The sequence below is a fragment of the Ochotona princeps genome, chromosome 2, assembly GCF_030435755.1.
Source record: "Ochotona princeps isolate mOchPri1 chromosome 2, mOchPri1.hap1, whole genome shotgun sequence".
NCBI classification, from domain to species: domain Eukaryota; kingdom Metazoa; phylum Chordata; class Mammalia; order Lagomorpha; family Ochotonidae; genus Ochotona; species Ochotona princeps.
In genome coordinates, this window is record NC_080833.1 from 104,338,906 (window position 1) to 104,344,905 (window position 6,000).

Consider the following 6,000-nt stretch of genomic DNA (forward strand, 5'->3'; position numbering starts at 1 on the left):
GGTAAAGGTTGTTGGGGACCACCCCAACTAGGCTAGAGTACCTGCTAGTATGCTGAGGACTGGGTCTGTGGCAGGGTGGCCGGGCTAGGCCACAACACCCTTAGGCTCACGTGAGTTACGGCGCTGGGCAAAACTGACCAGGCAGCTACATCCACAGTATGTGTGTTGGCTGGTGTGGGTGACAGACCAAATCTAACCCTCCACTGACTGGCACACAAGATTCAAGTCTGGGGCCCATCACAATAGCCTAAAGGTTAAATCCTCACCTTGCATCCACCGGGTTCCCCTATGGGTGCCAGTTCATATCCAGGCTGCTCCACAGCAGTAGAGGATGGCCCAAAGCCTTGGGACCTTGCACCCAAATGGGAGACCCAGAAGAAGCTTCTCACTCTTGGCTTCATATTGGTTCAGTTCCAGCCAGTGCGGCCACCTGCGGAGTAAACCAGGGGATGGAAGATCTTTCTCTCTGTAGCTCCTTTGTTCTGTATATCTGCCTTTGCAAGTTTAAGTTAAACAGAGACAGACAGAGAGAGAGAGAGAGAGAGAGAGAATCTTGCAGCTGCTGGTTCACACACTCCAAATACCTATAACAGTAAGAGCTGAGCCAGCTGGACGCAGGCTCTACAAAACACATTCAGGTCTCCCATCTGAACGGCAGGTGATCAGAAAAGGGGCTCTCACCTGCTGCCAATTTGCCATATTAGCAGGAAGCTGGATTGAAGGTAGAGGCGGGACTCAATACCATGACTCTGATATGCATTCAGGTATCCCAAGATGCAGCCCAACCCGCTGCACCACAATGCTCATCCCAGACTCAAATCTTAGTAGATACACTCCCATAAGCTCCGGAGTGGCAGCACCAGGCCAGGGCCATCAGGTCATTCCAGAACTGAATGTCAGTGAGTCCCGGCGAGGCAGTGAAAATGTTTTGCGTCAGTGACTCATAAGGACACAATAGCTGAGGGAAGGAAACCTGTGCAGTGGGAAGCAGATGGACCTGTAGGATGTGTAGGAGAGCAGTTGCACTCAAGTTCGCTGCTAGACAGCCAAGGGGGCAGTGATTGAATCTTTGTCATGGAGTCAGAGGGCAAGAGTCTGCCCTTCACTCTTGAGCTGCAAAAGTCTCCCTTTAGGGGCATTTCCACGCTAGAGCCTACACACCCCAAGGGAGAGGGAGAAGCACACACACAGGGATCTCCCATCCACTGGTACACTCCACAGAGGCCCACAACAGATGAAGGTTCAGCCAAGCTGGAGCCTAGAGACGGCAGCTTTGTCTGGGTTTCCCCGGTGGGGCAGATGCCCAAGCACTTGGGTCATCTTCCCAGGCCTTCTCAGGTACAGAAACAGGAAGCTGGAGAGGAAGTAAAGAACCTAGGTCTCAAACCAGCTCAGATCTTGCAAAAAGCAACCTGCAGTTCCCTGCTGTCTCAGATGCCAGTGGACAGAGAATATGGTCAGTGTGAATAGCAGATACAGTTGTTTGTTCTTGTGTGTAGGGTTTCTTTCTTTTTCTTTTCTTTTCTTGTTTTGTTTTTTAAAGCTGACTTGGTTAATGAATCACAGCCCAGTCTGTCTCTGCCCTGTGTGCTGAGGGTGAGAGCTCAGTTGGGTCCCTTTGCTTTTGTGGAACTGCCAGGAGACACCCAACATGCAAACTTTTACACATAACCTGTCACGTTCTCAGTGGCTTCTCGCATTCTAGAATTTCCTCGACTTCCCAAGTGCTGTGGTTACCTAGACTGTGTCCCCTGTTCCTTTGGTCCAGCAGCTAGACACGAGCTGACAGCCGGGCTTTGCTCTCTGTCGCCCATTTGGAAAACTGGAGTGGTAGCTGCTTGTTCCCACGAGTCTGCCTCTTCACTCTCCTGGCAACTTCAGATCTCGTGGACAAAAGGTATTTCCCCTCAGTGTACAGCTGTCAACCTTGGGGGAATTAGATCTGAAAAAAAGGGAGTCATTACCGAAAGCAAAACCGCCTCTTTCAATAATGGCCACTTAGCAAATAGAGTAAGAGGTCAATACCTTCGGAGAATCCTAAATATTCGGCGGGGATGCCACAACTAGTGTGGTCGTCCATATATCTTTCGCGCCTGAGAAGCGTTCCAGTATATCAGCACTCAGGAAGATTTCAATACGCGATTGCAAAACCTCATTTGTTTTATTGGGAATAGAACCCCGGGAGCAGCACTTTAAACTCAAGAACCTAGGCACTGGACCACCAGGGAAGTGAGAGATACCTGGTGTTTTCCCACCACGCATGCATGGCTATGCAGTGGAAGAGTCCTGGCCCACCCGACAACACCTGTGCCTCTCTCCCCCTTCCTGACAGGTCTGCAACGCCGTCCCCTCCACACTCTCTCCAAAACGCGAACCCGCACCGGACGCACCAGGAGCCCTGGCCCCGCAGGTCGCACGCCCACCAGAGCACGCAGGTGCTCGCTGTGCCGGGCGGGAGGCTGCGTCCCGGAGGCGAACAAGATGCTGCGGCACCGGGAGAAGTCGCCGCGCTCCGGAGAGAGGTTGCCCGGCGCCGGGGCAGGGCGGGAGATTGCGGTGTGTCCCGCGGTCCTTCCCTTCCTGGGGACAGAATGGATGCACAAGGCATCCTGAGGAAGGTGAGGGAGCCCCTGCTGGGTTACTGTACCAACTCTGTTTCCGTAGTGTAGTGGTTATCACGTTCGCCTCACACGCGAAAGGTCCCCGGTTCGAAACCGGGCGGAAACAGTTCATTTTCCTGACGCAGTTGCAAAGAGGACCATGCTCAGTCTTCACAGCGCTGCTGATTATCGCCGCACCCTGCCTCTGGGCTTCTCACAGTTGGAAGAATAAACCCCTGCACCTAACCAAGAAGCTTTGAGACCTTTTGCCAGAGACTTCATACCTCCGCTTGCATTCACCTGGAGCCAGCAAGCACTTTCTATCTTGGAAAGCTCTGCACCATAGCTCATGAGGGCACTGCTTCCTTCCCATCAACACACTGAACCCCTAGAGAAAGTAAACCCAGGGGCTGTGCTGTGCTACACAGGGTTAGGCCGCCACCAGCTGCTGGGTCCCCATGTACACACTAGGTGGAGTCCAGGTTGCTTCACTTGTGACTGCGACCCTGTACCACATTTTTGTTTAATCCAGTGAAAAATAAATAAATAAATAAATAACTGGCCCGGGAAACCAGCGAAGGAAGGCCTGGGCCTCGGGTTCCATACCAGGCACACCACAAGGGAGGCCCAGATGAAGCTCCTGGCTTCCGGCTTCTAACAGGCCCTGCTCTGGCCGTTGCAGACTTTTGGAGAGTGAACCAGCAGGTGGAAAATCTCTCTCTAACTCTACTTTTCAAATAATAAATTAGTGTAACTCTTTAAGTACTTTTTGAATAGGTAATGGATACCTAATGACCTGCGCACACTTAATCTTGTGTCTTTTGCACTTTTGCAGGGCCTGAGAAATGTGCCAGAGTTGCTGAAAGCCCTTGAACGTGACTGACAGTCATGGATGTCTAGCAGGGTCTGGGAAGTTCTGGGCCACACAATGAAGGGATGGCACATAAGAACAACTCAACTGTGGGGATTTAACAACTTGAACAAACCTCTGTCCAAAGACACAGTAAATCTCTCATGGCTTCTGGCTACAGGGCCACTCCGTGGGAGGACCCAAAGTCCCAGCATAGAACTTTCCTGGTGGGTTGTAGCTCTTGATGGTGAGCACGTGATTCAGACCTGGGAGTTAGTCAGGCCAGGCAAAGCTGCTCAAGGTGTCAGCAGGTGTGCGGGCTGGATCCGGGGAGGGTGGAGGAGTGGTGGTGGTGGTGGTAGAGATCAGGCATGGCCAGGCCAAACCTTAGCACACTGGCATGTGTAGTAGCCAGAATGGAGAGCTCACCATGCTGGGCAGGGCTGTCACACCTACCAATCCATATGAAAGCAAGGGATGGGGCAGGCAGGGCAGGGCTAGGCTACAGCACCCAACAGCGAGAGTTGAGACTGGGGTTGGGCTTGGCCAGGCCAGGCCAGGCTGCAGCATCCAATGGCAAAGGCCAAGATGGGGGATGGGCTATGCCAGGCTGGGTCAGAGCAACCCCTCCCCCTCACCCACAACACCCACCCACACACACACACACACAATCTGTAGCTCAGAGTGGGCCTGGTAGGGGAGTTAAAGGGATGCCCCAGCTGAGCTGCAGTTCCCACTAGTGAGCATGAGAGGCAGAATGGGGGTGGTGTTCTATTCTGGCCAAGGCTGCAGGTTACCTAAGCATGGATGTGGGCTGGGTCTGGGAGTGTGCCAGACTGGACTAGGCTCCAGCACCTATGGGTGCTTGCAAGAGCCAGGGTGGGTGTAGGACAGGCTGGGCTAGGTTTTGGCACCTGCTAAAGCATGCAAGAGCTGAGTCTGGGAATAGACCAGGTGTGGCTGAGCTGGGTGTAGCACCCAACAGTAAGAGCCGGAATGAGTTTGGGCCAGTTGGCCAAGGCTGCTATGCCTGCCAAGACAGGAAGTGGGCCAAGTCAGGCTGGGCCAAGCATCCACCAGTGTGTGTGTGAGATCTGCATCTGGGAGGTAGCCTGATAGAGGAGCTTGGGCAACTCCTCTGTCAGGACACAGTCCCTGCAGGTGAGCACAAGAATTAAGACTGAGAGCAGCTCAGCCCAGGCCAGGCCAGGCCAGGCCAGGCCCAATTACAGTACCAACAGGCATAAACAACACTGAACACGGGGCACTGGAGGTTGGGGGACAAGCCTGGTAGGGGTGCAGGGAAGACTCTAATGCTGGGCCACTGCTCCTGACTGGTGAGCTTGAGAGCTGGGACCGAAGACAGAACAGTTTGGGCAGAAATACAGCACTGATTAGCCTGCATGTGAGCTGGGTTGAGGGGGGAGAGCCAGACTGGGCTAAGCGACCATATTCACCGGTGCATGCCTAAGCTAGAGTAAGTGCAGGCTGGTTGGGCTTTGCCACAGTATCAGCTGGCAAGTGCTGAGGGCAAGACCTGTCAAGATAGACTGCAAAACCACCTGGAAAGTGCAAGGTCCAGGGCCTAGGAGGGAAACTGTGGGTACCACTCTGATGGGCTGAAGCTCCCAGCAGCCAGCTTGAGAAGCAGGCCTGGGGTAAACCTGGCTGGACAGGTGGTAGCAGCCACCAGCAAAAGTGTGGGCTGGAAAGTGGGGTCAGCTGGGCTGAGTGAGGCTGCAGCACCATTGTTCTGTACAGACTGCACTGGTCTGCTGCACATACCCCAACACTCAGGCCCCGGGGCTGGGGGCAGACCTGGTGGAGGTTGTTGGGGTTTGCCCCAACTGGGCTGCCATTCCGTTGGCGTCTGTGTGAGGGCCGAGTGTGTGGTGGGTAGGGTTAGGCCAGGCATCAGCATCCATTGGTTCAGAGAGGAGATGGGGCTGGAGATAGAACAACTGACCAGGTGAATGAAACCACCAATGTGTGTGGGCTGGTGTGGGTGACAGACTGAGCTGAACCCCAAACTTGGCTGGAACACACAAGAGTCAGATTTAGGGACACCTCAGATGAGGTTTCTTTGGGGACCCTTCCAACTCAGCTGCTGAACTCAGAACTCCAACCACGGGGGAAGTCGCAGATTCTGGACTCTGACTGTGGAGTGCATGTGTCAGAACTGGGCCTCCTCAGTTGCTGTGGGCAGTGCGGTGGATGGCATACCCAGATGCACATGGGGGATATGGCAGTCCATCAGGGCCTGCAGAAGATAGCTAGCACAATAGCAGAGGATGCAGAGAAACGAAAATTGGAAACAATGGTCTCATCCACTTCCCTCTGTTGCTCGACCCTTCCCACTCTAATCAGTGGTCCACATGGGCATGCAACCTTCTCAATATGTAAACATCGTCAAAAATAAGATTTTTTTAAAAAGTAAGAAAATGCAACACCACCAGGAGCTTTCCTGTTTGTTCTATCACCTCGTCTGTTTCCAGACCACAGTTTTCTTCTCCAAAGGGACTGGGCACCAAGGGCTCAGGAGTTTCTTTC

General features: G+C 53.5%; 1 non-coding gene across 1 annotated transcript; it reads left to right on the forward strand.

Moving 5' to 3' along the window:
- Positions 1-2,654: 2,654 nt before the first annotated feature.
- Positions 2,655-2,727, forward strand: TRNAV-CAC (transfer RNA valine (anticodon CAC)). Its single transcript has one exon. It is a non-coding gene; the product is annotated as a tRNA-Val (tRNA).
- The last annotated feature ends 3,273 nt before the right edge of the window (positions 2,728-6,000 follow it).